The sequence below is a fragment of the Pseudophryne corroboree genome, chromosome 2, assembly GCF_028390025.1.
Source record: "Pseudophryne corroboree isolate aPseCor3 chromosome 2, aPseCor3.hap2, whole genome shotgun sequence".
NCBI classification, from domain to species: Eukaryota; Metazoa; Chordata; class Amphibia; order Anura; family Myobatrachidae; genus Pseudophryne; species Pseudophryne corroboree.
The window spans coordinates 14,663,712-14,684,409 of record NC_086445.1 but is presented as its reverse complement, the minus strand read 5'-3'; positions in this window follow the sequence as shown (position 1 = coordinate 14,684,409).

The following is a 20,698-nucleotide window of genomic DNA, read 5'->3' as shown; positions in this document are numbered from 1 at the left end:
TTGTCACCATAATATGCCCACACAATAATTATGCAGTATCCGCTCGTTGTCAGGGTGTTCTGTGCGTTGTCAAGGGGTTTTGCTCGTTGTCAGGGGGTTCCCCCTCCACCTGGCCTCTGCTGCTGCTTGTTCGCGCCTGCCTGCTTACTTTCAATAGTTAGAACTTTTGAAAACGTCCCTCCCAAAATGGCCACCGCCTCAGAGGAGACAGTTATTAAAGATACTAGAGCCTCCTGTAATTCCTGTGCGGGGTAAAAGTCGCAGCCCGGCGTCTCTGGTACACTGTGAGTGGAGTTTTGATTTGTATGTGATGCGAAAAAGGTGCAAAATGTAAAGGAAATGAAGGTACGCTACTCCTGTGAAAGTGGCTCAGTCACACGGGTGTCTCGTGCTGTGTAGTGTATGGAAACTAGGTGTATCAGGACAAGAGATGAGCAATTCGGATTGCTTGGAATCCAAGCCCGTCCAAACTTTCGGTTTCCAAGTCAATTGGTGCCCTGGCTCGGGATTTCCCGTCAGGCTCTGATTCCAGTTGGAGACCAAACGCCATCTTCCCGGTGTCGGATTCCCACAGGTTTTAGATTGTATATAAGAACCCAATGGTGGTTACTCAGCGCCATCTCACTCCAGTCACGCTGCTGTGTGCTGCGCTGTACTCTTCTTTGACCATCTACAAGTGGCTGTGCTGTGTCCATCCACAAGCTGTGTCCAGTGCTCTTAGTTTAATTCTGTCACACAGTGGTGCTGCACTGACTCCGCAGGCCATACCCCACCCACTGCATTCACATATAAGCAGTGTAACTCCGTATTGTCCATTTATCAAAAGAGAGAAAAATAAAATGAAAAATTAAAAAGTAAAAAAAAAATTTTTTCAAAAATAATAATCTTTTATACGTTTGTGCAAACTGTGTGCGCTGTACCCAAGTGCGCTTCATTCACATTCATGTAAAAGTGGTCTGACTCAACAAAGTGTGAAGTGTGCCAGTAAAAAAAAATATTAAACACATTTATTGTTGTGTAATTTCTTTGTACAGTTCTGCGCACTCTACCACAGTACGCTCTGTACCCCAGTGCGTGTTGTTCAAATCACATACATGTAAAAGCAGTCTGACTCCATGCATTGTGAGCCAAGCTGCCAGTTAAAAAATAGATAATGATCAGTTTATATAAGAAAAGGAGCTGCAACCAAATACTCTCACTGCAGCTGCTGCAACCATTCATGATGATGATACTAGTCCTTCACCGTCATCTAAAGCCGATGCTCAAGGGCATACAAGGTTTAAGTCAGGGCATCTGAAATAAAAAAAATAAATGCAAATTTTACAGGGGTAAAGACAAAAACAAAAACACCTCTATTAAAGGAAAAGTTTAGTGCAGAAAAACATAAAATTACCAACAGGCCATTAACCACAAGTAATAGCAAGGAAAGGCTCATGTCTTGGCCTTTATTTATGAGTGGTGGTTCTGAAACTGTCAGTAAGGCATCTTATTCTGTATCTCATGACGATACAAGCCCTATTCACTCAGAGTCTAGAAAAAGGGTCCACAAGTGCTATATGTGAGCTTGGCCATTTGATACTGTACTCACAGAGAAGCTGCCTTCCACCATTTCTGCTCCCTCTGCATATGTGAGAGTGAGCAGCAGAAGTATAGCTTATGACATAGAAATTGAGGATGCCACCGTGGAAGTGCAGGAGGATAAGGGGGATATTTGTGTAACTGACGCCACTGCTAATGAGGATGTTGAGGAAGTTGTTTGTGTAAGTCAGGCACCAATGGAAGCAGCTCTTGCCTGTCATAGGATAAAGGCCGTTATCATGTATGGGCATAGGATTAAATAATGCACCTCGTATGTGGGGATTTTTTTTTTAATCTAAATCCTAACCGCAATTGTCAAGCCATCTGTAGTGTTTGTAAAACCACAGTAAGTAGAGTTAGGGACATTTTCCATCTTGGAACCTCCTCCCTGTTACGTCATTTGTAGCAAACTCATGAAAAGTTTTTTCAACATTAGAATCTTCTGCTAAAAAAATACCAACAAGCAGTCCGGCATTAGCTAACTCCCTTCTCTCAACTAGATCCCAGCACCTGCAATCTCCACCACCAACATCTTTATCCTCAATATCCTCAGTGGTGATCTGAAGTAATCCTGCATGTACAAGGCTAGGTGACTCCTCCCCATTCCAGGATTCCTCAGAAAAAAATGTCAGCGCTAGGCCTGCTGCTGCTGGAGATGGAGCTTCATCCCGGTAGGGGGCCAGGAAGGCTACTATTTAAAAACAACAACTGTTAACTGTTAAGCAATTCTTACCAAGCAGAAGCAAGTATGACAGCTGTCACCCAGTCACATGGCGGATCACAATATGGCTATGCTTAGAATTAGTTTTAGCTGGTGTATTAAAACCCTTCAATATTTTGGGGTAGATAGAACTGATTCCTATTACAACATTCACAAAGCTAACCATCCACTGTATATCAAACCAATACAAATGTCTCTGGATCACTGGAGTTCTCTGCATGTCATGGTTGTATATGGATCTATTTACTAAGCCTTAGAGAGAGACAAAGTGGAGAGAGATAAATTCCCAGCCAACCAGCTTTTTTAATTTTTCAAACACAGCCTTTAACATGACAGTTAGGAGCTGATTGGTTGGTACTTTACCTCTCTCCACTTTATCTGTCACCAAGGCTTAGTACATCTCCACCATAGTCTCTTATAAAATTATTCTTCAGTCTCTAATGATGTACACTTTCATACAGTGGCGGACCATGTGAGTGGTGGGCCCAGGTGCAAAAATATGCTTTGGGCCCCCCTCCTCAAGATCATAATATGTCGCTTGGTAGTGGATGACAGGAGAGGCAGTGGGTGAAGGGGAGAGAGAGAAGGCGACAGGAGAAGGTGACATGGAGAGGGAAACAAGAAGAGGTAGTGGGTGATGGGGAGAGGGTGACAGGGAGAGGTACTGGGTGATGGGGTAAGGGTGACAGGGAGAGGCAGTGGGTGAAGGGGAGAGTGTTACAGGGAGAGGCAGCGGGTGAAGTGGAGAGGGTGACAGGGAGAGACAGTGGGTGAAGAGAAGAGGGTGACAGGGAGAGGCAGTGGGTGACGGGGAGAGAGAGAGAGAGAGAGAGAGAGAGAGGATAACAGGAGAGGGTGACAGGGAGAGGTAGTAGGTGATGAAGAGAGGGTGACAGGGAGAGGCAATGGGTGAAGACAGAGGGTGACAGGGAGTGGCAGTGGGTGAAGGGGAGAGGATGACAAGGAGAGGCAGTGGGTGAAAGGGAGAGGGTTAAAGGGAAAGGCAGTGGGTGACGGCAAGAAAGAGAGGGTGACAGGGAAAGGTAGTGGGTGATGGGGAGAGGGAGACAGGGAGATGTAGTGGGTGAAGGGAAGAGGGTGACAGGGAGAGGTAGTGGGTGATGGGGAGAGGGTGACAGGGAGAGGTAGTGGGTGATGGGGAGAGGGTGACAAGGAGAGGTAGTGGGTGATGGGGAGAGGGTGACAGGGAGAGGTAGATGGTTACAGGGAAAGGCAGTGGGTGACTACGAAGAGGCATAGAGTGACAGATAGAGGTACAATAGAGGGTGACGGGAATCAGAGTATAACAAGAAGAGGCACAATTTGACAGAGTGGGTGAAAGGAAGAGGCAGTGGGTGACTGTGGGAGGGAGTTGGTAACAGGCAGAGGGTGATGGGGAGAGGCAGAGGGTATGTGAGGTCTTTGTAGGAGGGAGTCAAGGGGGTAAATAGGGTTTAAGGGTTCACTGGGACTAGGTGTAAATTTACTAAGGTGGGATTTTAGAACTGATGATGTTGCTCATAGCAACCAATCAGATTCTATCTATTGTATTCTAGAAGCAGCTAGATAAACATTAAGAAGAATCTGATTGGTTTCTATGGGAAACATCACCAGTTCTAAAAAACCTCCCACCTTAGTAAATTTACCACAGAGAGAGATACATTCCTGTTAGAGATGAGCGGGTTCGGTTTCTCTGAAACCGAACCCGCACGAACTTCATGTTTTTTTCACGGGTCCGAGCAGACTCGGATCCTCCCGCCTTGCTCGGTTAACCCGAGCGCGCCCGAACGTCATCATGACGCTGTCGGATTCTCGCGAGACTCGGATTCTATATAAGGAGCCGCGCGTCGCCGCCATTTTCACACGTGCATTGAGATTGATAGGGAGAGGACGTGGCTGGCGTCCTCTCCATTAGAAATTAGATTAGAAGAGAGAGAGAGATTGTGCAGAGTCAGACAGAGTTTACCACAGTGACCAGTGCAGTTGTTGTTAGTTAACTTTTATTTATTTTAATATAATATATCCGTTCTCTGCTATATCCGTTCTCTGCCTGAAAAAAAACGATACACAGCAGCAGCCAGTCACACAGTGTGACTCAGTCTGTGTGCACTCAGCTCAGCCCAGTGTGCTGCACATCAATGTATAAAAGGCAAAGCTTATAATAATTGTGGGGGAGACTGGGGAGCCCTGCAGGTTGTTATAGCAGGAGCCCCCAGGAGTACATAATATTATATTAATTTAAAATTAAACAGTGCACACTTTTGCTGCAGGAGTGCCACTGCCAGTGTGACTAGTGGTGACCAGTGCCTGACCACCAGTATAGTAGTATATTGTTGTATGTATTGTATACTATCTCTTTATCAACCAGTCTATATTAGCAGCAGACACAGTACAGTGCGGTAGTTCACGGCTGTGGCTACCTCTGTGTCGGCAGTCGGAACTCGGCAGGCAGTCCGTCCATCCATAATTGTATTACAATATATACCACCTAACCGTGGTATTTTTTTTTCTTTCTTTATACCGTCGTCATAGTGTCATACTAGTTGTTACGAGTATACTACTATCTCTTTATCAACCAGTGTACAGTGCGGTAGTTCACGGCTGTGGCTACCTCTGTGTCGGCAGTCGGCAGGCAGTCCGTCCATCCATAATTGTATTATTATTATAATATATACCACCTAACCGTGGTTTTTTTTTCATTCTTTATACCGTCATAGTGTCATACTAGTTGTTACGAGTATACTACTATCTCTTTATCAACCAGTGTACAGTGCGGTAGTTCACGGCTGTGGCTACCTCTGTGTCGGCAGTCGGCAGGCAGTCCGTCCATCCATAATTGTATTATTATTATAATATATACCACCTAACCGTGGTTTTTTTTTCATTCTTTATACCGTCGTCATAGTGTCATACTAGTTGTTACGAGTATACTACTATCTCTTTATCAACCAGTGTACAGTGCGGTAGTTCACGGCTGTGGCTACCTCTGTGTCGGCAGTCGGCAGGCAGTCCGTCCATCCATAATTGTATTATTATTATAATATATACCACCTAACCGTGGTTTTTTTTTCATTCTTTATACCGTCGTCATAGTGTCATACTAGTTGTTACGAGTATACTACTATCTCTTTATCAACCAGTGTACAGTGCGGTAGTTCACGGCTGTGGCTACCTCTGTGTCGGCAGTCGGCAGGCAGTCCGTCCATCCATAATTGTATTATTATTATAATATATACCACCTAACCGTGGTTTTTTTTTCATTCTTTATACCGTCGTCATAGTGTCATACTAGTTGTTACGAGTATACTACTATCTCTTTATCAACCAGTGTACAGTGCGGTAGTTCACGGCTGTGGCTACCTCTGTGTCGGCAGTCGGCAGGCAGTCCGTCCATCCATAATTGTATTATTATTATAATATATACCACCTAACCGTGGTTTTTTTTTCATTCTTTATACCGTCGTCATAGTGTCATACTAGTTGTTACGAGTATACTACTATCTCTTTATCAACCAGTGTACAGTGCGGTAGTTCACGGCTGTGGCTACCTCTGTGTCGGCAGTCGGCAGGCAGTCCGTCCATCCATAATTGTATTATTATTATAATATATACCACCTAACTGTGGTATTTTTTTTTCTTTCTTTATACCGTCGTCATAGTGTCATACTAGTTGTTACGAGTATACTACTATCTCTTTATCAACCAGTGTACAGTGCGGTAGTTCACGGCTGTGGCTACCTCTGTGTCGGCAGTCGGCAGGCAGTCCGTCCATCCATAATTGTATTATTATTATAATATATACCACCTAACTGTGGTATTTTTTTTTCTTTCTTTATACCGTCGTCATAGTGTCATACTAGTTGTTACGAGTATACTACTATCTCTTTATCAACCAGTGTACAGTGCGGTAGTTCACGGCTGTGGCTACCTCTGTGTCGGCAGTCGGCAGGCAGTCCGTCCATCCATAATTGTATTATTATTATAATATATACCACCTAACCGTGGTTTTTTTTTCATTCTTTATACCGTCGTCATAGTGTCATACTAGTTGTTACGAGTATACTACTATCTCTTTATCAACCAGTGTACAGTGCGGTAGTTCACGGCTGTGGCTACCTCTGTGTCGGCAGTCGGCAGGCAGTCCGTCCATCCATAATTGTATTATTATTATAATATATACCACCTAACCGTGGTTTTTTTTTCATTCTTTATACCGTCGTCATAGTGTCATACTAGTTGTTACGAGTATACTACTATCTCTTTATCAACCAGTGTACAGTGCGGTAGTTCACGGCTGTGGCTACCTCTGTGTCGGCAGTCGGCAGGCAGTCCGTCCATCCATAATTGTATTATTATTATAATATATACCACCTAACCGTGGTTTTTTTTTCATTCTTTATACCGTCGTCATGGTGTCATACTAGTTGTTACGAGTATACTACTATCTCTTTATCAACCAGTGTACAGTGCGGTAGTTCACGGCTGTGGCTACGTCTGTGTCGGCAGTCGGCAGGCAGTCCGTCCATCCATAATTGTATTATTATTATAATATATACCACCTAACCGTGGTTTTTTTATACCACCTAACCGTGGCAGTCCGTCCATAATTGTATACTAGTATCCAATCCATCCATCTCCATTGTTTACCTGAGGTGCCTTTTAGTTCTGCCTATAAAATATGGAGAACAAAAAAGTTGAGGTTCCAAAATTAGGGAAAGATCAAGATCCACTTCCACCTCGTGCTGAAGCTGCTGCCACTAGTCATGGCCGAGACGATGAAATGCCAGCAACGTCGTCTGCCAAGGCCGATGCCCAATGTCATAGTACAGAGCATGTCAAATCCAAAACACCAAATATCAGAAAAAAAAGGACTCCAAAACCTAAAATAAAATTGTCGGAGGAGAAGCGTAAACTTGCCAATATGCCATTTACCACACGGAGTGGCAAGGAACGGCTGAGGCCCTGGCCTATGTTCATGGCTAGTGGTTCAGCTTCACATGAGGATGGAAGCACTCAGCCTCTCGCTAGAAAACTGAAAAGACTCAAGCTGGCAAAAGCACCGCAAAGAACTGTGCGTTCTTTGAAATCCCAAATCCACAAGGAGAGTCCAATTGTGTCGTTTGCGATGCCTGACCTTCCCAACACTGGACGTGAAGAGCATGCGCCTTCCACTATTTGCATGCCCCCTGCAAGTGCTGGAAGGAGCACCCGCAGTCCAGTTCCTGATAGTCAGATTGAAGATGTCAGTGTTGAAGTACACCAGGATGAGGAGGATATGGGTGTTGCTGGCGCTGGGGAGGAAATTGACCAGGAGGATTCTGATGGTGAGGTGGTTTGTTTAAGTCAGGCACCCGGGGAGACACCTGTTGTCCGTGGGAGGAATATGGCCGTTGACATGCCAGGTGAAAATACCAAAAAAATCAGCTCTTCGGTGTGGAGGTATTTCACCAGAAATGCGGACAACAGGTGTCAAGCCGTGTGTTCCCTTTGTCAAGCTGTAATAAGTAGGGGTAAGGACGTTAACCACCTCGGAACATCCTCCCTTATACGTCACCTGCAGCGCATTCATAATAAGTCAGTGACAAGTTCAAAAACTTTGGGTGACAGCGGAAGCAGTCCACTGACCAGTAAATCCCTTCCTCTTGTAACCAAGCTCACGCAAACCACCCCACCAACTCCCTCAGTGTCAATTTCCTCCTTCCCCAGGAATGCCAATAGTCCTGCAGGCCATGTCACTGGCAAGTCTGACGAGTCCTCTCCTGCCTGGGATTCCTCCGATGCATCCTTGCGTGTAACGCCTACTGCTGCTGGCGCTGCTGTTGTTGCCGCTGGGAGTCGATGGTCATCCCAGAGGGGAAGTCGTAAGCCCACTTGTACTACTTCCAGTAAGCAATTGACTGTTCAACAGTCCTTTGCGAGGAAGATGAAATATCACAGCAGTCATCCTACTGCAAAGCGGATAACTGAGTCCTTGACAACTATGTTGGTGTTAGACGTGCGTCCGGTATCCGCCGTTAGTTCACAGGGAACTAGACAATTTATTGAGGCAGTGTGCCCCCGTTACCAAATACCATCTAGGTTCCACTTCTCTAGGCAGGCGATACCGAGAATGTACACGGACGTCAGAAAAAGACTCACCAGTGTCCTAAAAAATGCAGTTGTACCCAATGTCCACTTAACCACGGACATGTGGACAAGTGGAGCAGGGCAGGGTCAGGACTATATGACTGTGACAGCCCACTGGGTAGATGTATGGACTCCCGCCGCAAGAACAGCAGCGGCGGCACCAGTAGCAGCATCTCGCAAACGCCAACTCTTTCCTAGGCAGGCTACGCTTTGTATCACCGCTTTCCAGAATACGCACACAGCTGAAAACCTCTTACGGCAACTGAGGAAGATCATCGCGGAATGGCTTACCCCAATTGGACTCTCCTGTGGATTTGTGGCATCGGACAACGCCAGCAATATTGTGTGTGCATTAAATATGGGCAAATTCCAGCACGTCCCATGTTTTGCACATACCTTGAATTTGGTGGTGCAGAATTTTTTAAAAAACGACAGGGGCGTGCAAGAGATGCTGTCGGTGGCCAGAAAAATTGCGGGACACTTTCGGCGTACAGGCACCACGTACAGAAGACTGGAGCACCACCAAAAACTACTGAACCTGCCCTGCCATCATCTGAAGCAAGAAGTGGTAACGAGGTGGAATTCAACCCTCTATATGCTTCAGAGGTTGGAGGAGCAGCAAAAGGCCATTCAAGCCTATACAATTGAGCACGATATAGGAGATGGAATGCACCTGTCTCAAGTGCAGTGGAGAATGATTTCAACGTTGTGCAAGGTTCTGATGCCCTTTGAACTTGCCACACGTGAAGTCAGTTCAGACACTGCCAGCCTGAGTCAGGTCATTCCCCTCATCAGGCTTTTGCAGAAGAAGCTGGAGGCATTGAAGAAGGAGCTAACACGGAGCGATTCCGCTAGGCATGTGGGACTTGTGGATGCAGCCCTTAATTCGCTTAACAAGGATTCACGGGTGGTCAATCTGTTGAAATCAGAGCACTACATTTTGGCCACCGTGCTCGATCCTAGATTTAAAGCCTACCTTGGATCTCTCTTTCCGGCAGACACAGGTCTGCTGGGGTTGAAAGACCTGCTGGTGACAAAATTGTCAAGTCAAGCGGAACGCGACCTGTCAACATCTCCTCCTTCACATTCTCCCGCAACTGGGGGTGCGAGGAAAAGGCTCAGAATTCCGAGCCCACCCGCTGGCGGTGATGCAGGGCAGTCTGGAGCGACTGCTGATGCTGACATCTGGTCCGGACTGAAGGACCTGACAACGATTACGGACATGTCGTCTACTGTCACTGCATATGATTCTCTCAACATTGATAGAATGGTGGAGGATTATATGAGTGACCGCATCCAAGTAGGCACGTCACACAGTCCGTACTTATACTGGCAGGAAAAAGAGGCAATTTGGAGGCCCTTGCACAAACTGGCTTTATTCTACCTAAGTTGCCCTCCCACAAGTGTGTACTCCGAAAGAGTGTTTAGTGCCGCCGCTCACCTTGTCAGCAATCGGCGTACGAGGTTACATCCAGAAAATGTGGAGAAGATGATGTTCATTAAAATGAATTATAATCAATTCCTCCGCGGAGACATTGACCAGCAGCAATTGCCTCCACAAAGTACACAGGGAGCTGAGATGGTGGATTCCAGTGGGGACGAATTGATAATCTGTGAGGAGGGGGATGTACACGGTGATATATCGGAGGGTGAAGATGAGGTGGACATCTTGCCTCTGTAGAGCCAGTTTGTGCAAGGAGAGATTAATTGCTTCTTTTTTGGGGGGGGTCCAAACCAACCCGTCATATCAGTCACAGTCGTGTGGCAGACCCTGTCACTGAAATGATGGGTTGGTTAAAGTGTGCATGTCCTGTTTTGTTTATACAACATAAGGGTGGGTGGGAGGGCCCAAGGATAATTCCATCTTGCACCTCTTTTTTCTTTTCTTTTTCTTTGCATCATGTGCTGATTGGGGAGGGTTTTTTGGAAGGGACATCCTGCGTGACACTGCAGTGCCACTCCTAGATGGGCCCGGTGTTTGTGTCGGCCACTAGGGTCGCTAATCTTACTCACACAGCTACCTCATTGCGCCTCTTTTTTTCTTTGCGTCATGTGCTGTTTGGGGAGGGTTTTTTGGAAGGGACATCCTGCGTGACACTGCAGTGCCACTCCTAGATGTGCCCGGTGTTTGTGTCGGCCACTAGGGTCGCTAATCTTACTCACACAGTCAGCTACCTCATTGCGCCTCTTTTTTTCTTTGCGTCATGTGCTGTTTGGGGAGGGTTTTTTGGAAGGGCCATCCTGCGTGACACTGCAGTGCCACTCCTAGATGGGCCCGGTGTTTGTGTCGGCCACTAGGGTCGCTAATCTTACTCACACAGCTACCTCATTGCGCCTCTTTTTTTCTTTGCGTCATGTGCTGTTTGGGGAGGGTTTTTTGGAAGGGACATCCTGCGTGACACTGCAGTGCCACTCCTAGATGGGCCCGGTGTTTGTGTCGGCCACTAGGGTCGCTTATCTTTCTCACACAGCTACCTCATTGCGCCTCTTTTTTTCTTTGCGTCATGTGCTGTTTGGGGAGGGTTTTTTGGAAGGGACATCCTGCGTGACACTGCAGTGCCACTCCTAGATGGGCCCGGTGTTTGTGTCGGCCACTAGGGTCGCTTATCTTTCTCACACAGTCAGCTACCTCATTGCGCCTCTTTTTTTCTTTGCGTCATGTGCTGTTTGGGGAGGGTTTTTTGGAAGGGACATCCTGCGTGACACTGCAGTGCCACTCCTAGATGGGCCCGGTGTTTGTGTCGGCCACTAGGGTCGCTTATCTTTCTCACACAGTCAGCTACCTCATTGCGCCTCTTTTTTTCTTTGCGTCATGTGCTGTTTGGGGAGGGTTTTTTGGAAGGGACATCCTGCGTGACACTGCAGTGCCACTCCTAGATGGGCCCGGTGTTTGTGTCGGCCACTAGGGTCGCTTATCTTTCTCACACAGTCAGCTACCTCATTGCGCCTCTTTTTTTCTTTGCGTCATGTGCTGTTTGGGGAGGGTTTTTTGGAAGGGACATCCTGCGTGACACTGCAGTGCCACTCCTAGATGGGCCCGGTGTTTGTGTCGGCCACTAGGGTCGCTAATCTTACTCACACAGCTACCTCATTGCGCCTCTTTTTTTCTTTGCGTCATGTGCTGTTTGGGGAGGGTTTTTTGGAAGGGACATCCTGCGTGACACTGCAGTGCCACTCCTAGATGGGCCCGGTGTTTGTGTCGGCCACTAGGGTCGCTTATCTTACTCACACAGCGACCTCGGTGCAAATTTTAGGACTAAAAATAATATTGTGAGGTGTGATGTGTTCAGAATAGGCTGAAAATGAGTGTAAATTATGTTTTTTGAGGTTAATAATACTTTGGGATCAAAATTACCCCCAAATTCTATGATTTAAGCTGTTTTTTAGGGTTTTTTGAAAAAAACACCCGAATCCAAAACACACCCGAATCCGACAAAAAAAATTCGGTGAGGTTTTGCCAAAACGCGGTCGAACCCAAAACACGGCCGCGGAACCGAACCCAAAACCAAAACACAAAACCCGAAAAATTTCCGGCGCTCATCTCTAATTCCTGTATGTATGTGTGTGTGAGAGAGATATGTTTGTGTGAGAGGTGCGTGTGTGAGAGAGATGTGTGTGTGTGTGTGCGAGAGAGAGAGAGAGAGAGAGAGAGAGAGAAATGGGTAGACAGAAAAAGGGAGAGAGACAGAGATGAAAAGAGAGAGACATGAAAAGTGAAATGTGTGTGAGATGTGTGTGTGTGTGTGTGTGTGTGTGTGTGTGTGTGTGTGTGTGTGTGTGTGTGTGTGATCGCAGTGGGGTCATTCCATGAAAATGATCTTTTTATGTAATGTTTGTTACCAGTTTCATGACAAGTTTTGCATCAAAATGAAAGCACGTCATGTACCACACAAACAACATTTACTTTGCACAAAATATTCAACACACATGCTCAAAAAAATCTATTTCACATGAAATATATTTCAAAAAGTAACGTTTGTTACCATGGAAGGACCCAGTGGTGGTTTTTACCTATGGGCTGCAGGATTGCAGGCCCCCAGGTACAGTCCGCCACCCAGTCACTGTCAGTGAGCCAGATACAGTCAGTGACACTACACTGGCCACGCTGTGACTGGCAGTGACTTCCTATTAGACGTCCTACCTGCCAGTCACAGACACACAGGACAGTCCCATTGGGAGGTGTTTCCTCCCTTCGGGACTGCCAGACCGGGATGTGATAAGCAGGGAGCACACTTTCTGTAGGAGCCACTCCCTGCCTCGTCAGCCCTAGCCGGCTTCAATGAGCTGCAGCCGATGCAGTCCATAGAAGCTGTGGTTTTGCGCATGTGCATTACTATCGATGGAGAGAGACAAAGAAAAAGGGAGAGATACAGAGAGAGAGAGAGAGACATGAAGAGAGAGAGACATGAAAAGAGAGAGAAACAGACAGAGAGAGTCACGAAAAGAGAGAGACATGAAAAGAAAGAGAAACAGAGAGACATGAAAAGGGAGAGTCATGACAAGAGAGACTGAGAAAAAGAGAGACACACACACATGAAGAGAGAAATGGAGAGAGACAAACAGACATGAAGAGAGAGACATAGGGGTACATTTACTAAGATGGGAGTTCTATTTAAGATGGGACGTTGCCCCTAGTAACCAGATTCTACTTCTCATTTATCTAGCACCCTCTAGAAGATAATACCTGGAATCTGATTGGTTGCTATGGGCAACATCCCATCTTAAATAGAAATCCCATCTTAGTAAATGTACCCCTCAGAGAGATATGAAAAGAGAAAGAGACAGACAGAGACATGAAGAGAGACATGAAGAGAAAGAGAGATAGACATGAGAGAGACAGAGAAAAAGAGAAAGAGCGATATGTGAAGAGAGGCATGAAAAGAGACAGAGGTATGAAAAGAGAGAGACAAAGAGAGACATGAAAAGAGAGAGACAGAGGGAGAGACATGAAGAGAGACATGAAAAGAGAGAGAGCGCTAGTTTACAATATGTAAATTGGAGTGTAACTACCCTTTACCCTTAGCTGATGTCACCATCAGATGGGTGGTTATGGTAATATTGAGTGCCTCCACCCAAGCTAAATTTCTAGCCTAAATCACATATACTCATATACTTGAATGGAAGGCGTATTAAACTAATATGGCATATAGACAGTAAAATCAAATTAGACACATAGGTTTAATTACCTTCCCTTTCTTTTTCAGGTCATCAACTTCGTCAACTTCCAACTGAAAGCTTCATCGGTAAGTATAATTTTAATTCAAGAAGCGTTTTATTAAATTCCGCTCAATTAGTACAGTGAGATCAGTTTACAATTTTAATGTAAGAATATTCCTTCACTGCATTCCCTTCTGCTTCCTATACAGAGTATATTTGCATGCATTACAAAAATTATATAAAAAATATACTGTATTACCAAAAACACACTGTAGAATGTATGAATGTATTGGCAAGTACCTGAATACCCGGGTATTTTAGTCAGCATGAGTGAGTTTTACCAGTAAACAGGTATCTAACTGCAATACCAACGTTGAAGTGACAAATATATCCTTGTATCCGTGTCCTCTGAATTTATTAAAGGGCAATTAGTGCAGTTTAAGTTTGTTTCCTCTCTGTGGCTTATTCCTTTTCCATAAGCTACTGTAAGTCCAGAGGATATGGATATTCAGTCAGGCACTGTTGCTGTTATGCTGCATTCAGACTGCAAATGCCGGATCCTACCCGGTAAGACAAACGTGTACTTAACGGGTGGGATCCGGCATTTGCACTCCGCTGCTGGCTTTCCGACCCGGCAATATACCGGGTCGGTTGCCATAACAACGGAGCGCGCAGCAGGGGCGGGGGTGGAGGCGGCGTCGGGAGATGAGCTCATCTCCAGCGCCGCCTCTCCCTATCTTGTGAATGGGAACCGTGTCGCATCGACACGGCTCCCATTCACACCGCACATGACCCGGTAATCAACCCGGGTAAAACCCTTCTTTTTTACCGGGTTGATTTACCGGGTCAGGCGACCCGCTAAATCGGCCAGTGTGCTTTCACATCGCACACTGACCCGTGTCGACACGGCAATATGCCGTGTCGGTACCGGGTTATTTGTGCGATGTGAAAGGGGTATTACTGAGCATGTAAGTAAGGAAAGCCTTTCGTTATACTGTGGCATTACAAATAGTACCGAGTCTATAGTTTGTAGCCACACTTGCTATAAATTGTTATACTGATACATTCGCCAGTTCTCCAACAAAATACATATAAATAATACAGTCACCTTAATGTTTCCTGTAATATTTGTTGCCCATTCCTGGCGGCTCACAAGGGATATTATAGTATGGTGGTAATTGGTAAGTTTGATCTGGTAAATCCTCTCTCCCAGGCACTATAGCTGAATTGGATCACTATGCTCCCCCAGCCTCTTGCTGGCGTGAAGACTCACTAGCAGAAGTAATCTGCTCCTCTCACAGTATGACAGGTACTGTCACCACAAGCCGCAACCAGGCGCTGATAAAAAGATAATTTCAATTAATAAATCACCATTTGTTGTTTTCAAGCTGCAACACAGAGCTACTGACTTGGGGTCTTCATGTCAGAATAATTAGCACAGGTGAACCCTGTGCTAGTTCCCAAAACGAATCTACCACTTAACTCTTTGCGCTAATGAATAAGGTCTGGCTGATGTTCAAATAACCAAACTACAAATTTTCTTATAATTCATGAGTTTTAATACACATAAAAAAATAGACCGGTCTAAGATATCTTAACAATATAAGAAAAATAATGTAATCAGTATTATCTAGAGATGAGCGCCTGAAATTTTTCGGGTTTTGTGTTTTGGGTTCGGTTCCGCGGCCGTGTTTTGGGTTCGAACGCGTTTTGGCAAAACCTCACCGAATTATTTTTGTCGGATTCGGGTGTGTTTTGGATTCGGGTGTTTTTTTCCAAAAACACTAAAAAACAGCTTAAATCATAGAATTTGGGGGTCATTTTGATCCCAAAGTATTATTAACCTCAAAAACCATAATTTACACTCATTTTCAGTCTATTCTGAATACCTCACACCTCACAATATTATTTTTAGTCCTAAAATTTGCACCGAGGTCGCTGTGTGAGTAAGATAAGCGACCCTAGTGGCCGACACAAACACCGGGCCCATCTAGGAGTGGCACTGCAGTGTCACGCAGGATGTCCCTTCCAAAAAACCCTCCCCAAACAGCACATGACGCAAAGAAAAAAAGAGGCGCAATGAGGTAGCTGTGTGAGTAAGATTAGCGACCCTAGTGGCCGACACAAACACCGGGCCCATCTAGGAGTGGCACTGCAGTGTCACGCAGGATGGCCCTTCCAAAAAACCCTCCCCAAACAGCACATGACGCAAAGAAAAAAAGAGGCGCAATGAGGTAGCTGTGTGAGTAAGATTAGCGACCCTAGTGGCCGACACAAACACCGGGCCCATCTAGGAGTGGCACTGCAGTGTCACGCAGGATGGCCCTTCCAAAAAACCCTCCCCAAACAGCACATGACGCAAAGAAAAAAAGAGGCGCAATGAGGTAGCTGACTGTGTGAGTAAGATTAGCGACCCTAGTGGCCGACACAAACACCGGGCCCATCTAGGAGTGGCACTGCAGTGTCACGCAGGATGTCCCTTCCAAAAAACCCTCCCCAAACAGCACATGACGCAAAGAAAAAAAGAGGCGCAATGAGGTAGCTGTGTGAGTAAGATTAGCGACCCTAGTGGCCGACACAAACACCGGGCCCATCTAGGAGTGGCACTGCAGTGTCACGCAGGATGTCCCTTCCAAAAAACCCTCCCCAATCAGCACATGATGCAAAGAAAAAGAAAAGAAAAAGAGGTGCAAGATGGAATTATCCTTGGGCCCTCCCACCCACCCTTATGTTGTATAAACAAAACAGGACATGCACACTTTAACCAACCCATCATTTCAGTGACAGGGTCTGCCACACGACTGTGACTGATATGACGGGTTGGTTTGGACCCCCCCCCAAAAAAGAAGCAATTAATCTCTCCTTGCACAAACTGGCTCTACAGAGGCAAGATGTCCACCTCATCTTCACCCTCCGATATATCACCGTGTACATCCCCCTCCTCACAGATTATCAATTCGTCCCCACTGGAATCCACCATCTCAGCTCCCTGTGTACTTTGTGGAGGCAATTGCTGCTGGTCAATGTCTCCGCGGAGGAATTGATTATAATTCATTTTAATGAACATCATCTTCTCCACATTTTCTGGATGTAACCTCGTACGCCGATTGCTGACAAGGTGAGCGGCGGCACTAAACACTCTTTCGGAGTACACACTTGTGGGAGGGCAACTTAGGTAGAATAAAGCCAGTTTGTGCAAGGGCCTCCAAATTGCCTCTTTTTCCTGCCAGTATAAGTACGGACTGTGTGACGTGCCTACTTGGATGCGGTCACTCATATAATCCTCCACCATTCTATCAATGTTGAGAGAATCATATGCAGTGACAGTAGACGACATGTCCGTAATCGTTGGCAGGTCCTTCAGTCCGGACCAGATGTCAGCATCAGCAGTCGCTCCAGACTGCCCTGCATCACCGCCAGCGGGTGGGCTCGGAATTCTGAGCCTTTTCCTCGCACCCCCAGTTGCGGGAGAATGTGAAGGAGGAGATGTTGACAGGTCGCGTTCCGCTTGACTTGACAATTTTGTCACCAGCAGGTCTTTCAACCCCAGCAGACCTGTGTCTGCCGGAAAGAGAGATCCAAGGTAGGCTTTAAATCTAGGATCGAGCACGGTGGCCAAAATGTAGTGCTCTGATTTCAACAGATTGACCACCCGTGAATCCTTGTTAAGCGAATTAAGGGCTGCATCCACAAGTCCCACATGCCTAGCGGAATCGCTCCGTGTTAGCTCCTTCTTCAATGCCTCCAGCTTCTTCTGCAAAAGCCTGATGAGGGGAATGACCTGACTCAGGCTGGCAGTGTCTGAACTGACTTCACGTGTGGCAAGTTCAAAGGGCATCAGAACCTTGCACAACGTTGAAATCATTCTCCACTGCACTTGAGACAGGTGCATTCCATCTCCTATATCGTGCTCAATTGTATAGGCTTGAATGGCCTTTTGCTGCTCCTCCAACCTCTGAAGCATATAGAGGGTTGAATTCCACCTCGTTACCACTTCTTGCTTCAGATGATGGCAGGGCAGGTTCAGTAGTTTTTGGTGGTGCTCCAGTCTTCTGTACGTGGTGCCTGTACGCCGAAAGTGTCCCGCAATTTTTCTGGCCACCGACAGCATCTCTTGCACGCCCCTGTCGTTTTTTAAAAAATTCTGCACCACCAAATTCAAGGTATGTGCAAAACATGGGACGTGCTGGAATTTGCCCATATTTAATGCACACACAATATTGCTGGCGTTGTCCGATGCCACAAATCCACAGGAGAGTCCAATTGGGGTAAGCCATTCCGCGATGATCTTCCTCAGTTGCCGTAAGAGGTTTTCAGCTGTGTGCGTATTCTGGAAAGCGGTGATACAAAGCGTAGCCTGCCTAGGAAAGAGTTGGCGTTTGCGAGATGCTGCTACTGGTGCCGCCGCTGCTGTTCTTGCGGCGGGAGTCCATACATCTACCCAGTGGGCTGTCACAGTCATATAGTCCTGACCCTGCCCTGCTCCACTTGTCCACATGTCCGTGGTTAAGTGGACATTGGGTACAACTGCATTTTTTAGGACACTGGTGAGTCTTTTTCTGACGTCCGTGTACATTCTCGGTATCGCCTGCCTAGAGAAGTGGAACCTAGATGGTATTTGGTAACGGGGGCACACTGCCTCAATAAATTGTCTAGTTCCCTGTGAACTAACGGCGGATACCGGACGCACGTCTAACACCAACATAGTTGTCAAGGACTCAGTTATCCGCTTTGCAGTAGGATGACTGCTGTGATATTTCATCTTCCTCGCAAAGGACTGTTGAACAGTCAATTGCTTACTGGAAGTAGTACAAGTGGGCTTACGACTTCCCCTCTGGGATGACCATCGACTCCCAGCGGCAACAACAGCAGCGCCAGCAGCAGTAGGCGTTACACGCAAGGATGCATCGGAGGAATCCCAGGCAGGAGAGGACTCGTCAGACTTGCCAGTGACATGGCCTGCAGGACTATTGGCATTCCTGGGGAAGGAGGAAATTGACACTGAGGGAGTTGGTGGGGTGGTTTGCGTGAGCTTGGTTACAAGAGGAAGGGATTTACTGGTCAGTGGACTGCTTCCGCTGTCACCCAAAGTTTTTGAACTTGTCACTGACTTATTATGAATGCGCTGCAGGTGACGTATAAGGGAGGATGTTCCGAGGTGGTTAACGTCCTTACCCCTACTTATTACAGCTTGACAAAGGGAACACACGGCTTGACACCTGTTGTCCGCATTTCTGGTGAAATACCTCCACACCGAAGAGCTGATTTTTTTGGTATTTTCACCTGGCATGTCAACGGCCATATTCCTCCCACGGACAACAGGTGTCTCCCCGGGTGCCTGACTTAAACAAACCACCTCACCATCAGAATCCTTCTGGTCAATTTCCTCCCCAGCGCCAGCAACACCCATATCCTCCTCATCCTGGTGTACTTCAACACTGACATCTTCAATCTGACTATCAGGAACTGGACTGCGGGTGCTCCTTCCAGCACTTGCAGGGGGCATGCAAATAGTGGAAGGCGCATGCTCTTCACGTCCAGTGTTGGGAAGGTCAGGCATCGCAACCGACACAATTGGACTCTCCTTGTGGATTTGGGATTTCAAAGAACGCACAGTTCTTTGCGGTGCTTTTGCCAGCTTGAGTCTTTTCAGTTTTCTAGCGAGAGGCTGAGTGCTTCCATCCTCATGTGAAGCTGAACCACTAGCCATGAACATAGGCCAGGGCCTCAGCCGTTCCTTGCCACTCCGTGTGGTAAATGGCATATTGGCAAGTTTACGCTTCTCCTCCGACAATTTTATTTTAGGTTTTGGAGTCCTTTTTTTTCTGATATTTGGTGTTTTGGATTTGACATGCTCTGTACTATGACATTGGGCATCGGCCTTGGCAGACGACGTTGCTGGCATTTCATCGTCTCGGCCATGACTAGTGGCAGCAGCTTCAGCACGAGGTGGAAGTGGATCTTGATCTTTCCCTAATTTTGGAACCTCAACTTTTTTGTTCTCCATATTTTATAGGCAGAACTAAAAGGCACCTCAGGTAAACAATGGAGATGGATGGATTGGATACTAGTATACAATTATGGACGGACTGCCACGGTTAGGTGGTATAAAAAAACCACGGTTAGGTGGTATATATTGTAATACAATTATGGATGGACGGACTGCCTGCCGAGTGCCGACACAGAGGTAGCCACAGCCGTGAACTACCGCACTGTACACTGGTTGATAAAGAGATAGTAGTATACTCGTAACAACTAGTATGACACTATGACGGTATAAAGAATGAAAAAAAAACCACGGTTAGGTGGTATATATTATAATACAATTATGGATGGACGGACTGCCTGCCGACTGCCGACACAGAGGTAGCCACAGCCGTGAACTACCGCACTGTACACTGGTTGATAAAGAGATAGTAGTATACTCGTAGCAACTAGTATGACACTATGACGGTATAAAGAATGAAAAAAAAAACCACGGTTAGGTGGTATATATTATAATACAATTATGGATGGACGGACTGCCTGCCGACTGCCGACACAGAGGTAGCCACAGCCGTGAACTACCGCACTGTACACTGGTTGATAAAGAGATAGTAGTATACTCGTAACAACTAGTATGACTGACTATGACGGTATAAAGAATGAAAAAAAAACCACGGTTAGGTGGTATATATTATAATACAATTATGGATGGACGGACTGCCTGCCGACTGCCGACACAGAGGTAGCCACAGCCGTGAACTACCGCACTGTACACTGGTTGATAAAGAGATAGTAGTATACTCGTAACAACTAGTATGACACTATGACGGTATAAAGAATGAAAAAAAAACCACGGTTAGGTGGTATATATTATAATACAATTATGGATGGACGGACTGCCTGCCGACTGCCGACACAGAGGTAGCCACAGCCGTGAACTACCGCACTGTACACTGGTTGATAAAGAGATAGTAGTATACTCGTAACAACTAGTATGACACTATGACGGTATAAAGAATGAAAAAAAAACCACGGTTAGGTGGTATATATTATAATAATACAATTATGGATGGACGGACTGCCTGCCGACTGCCGACACAGAGGTAGCCACAGCCGTGAACTACCGCACTG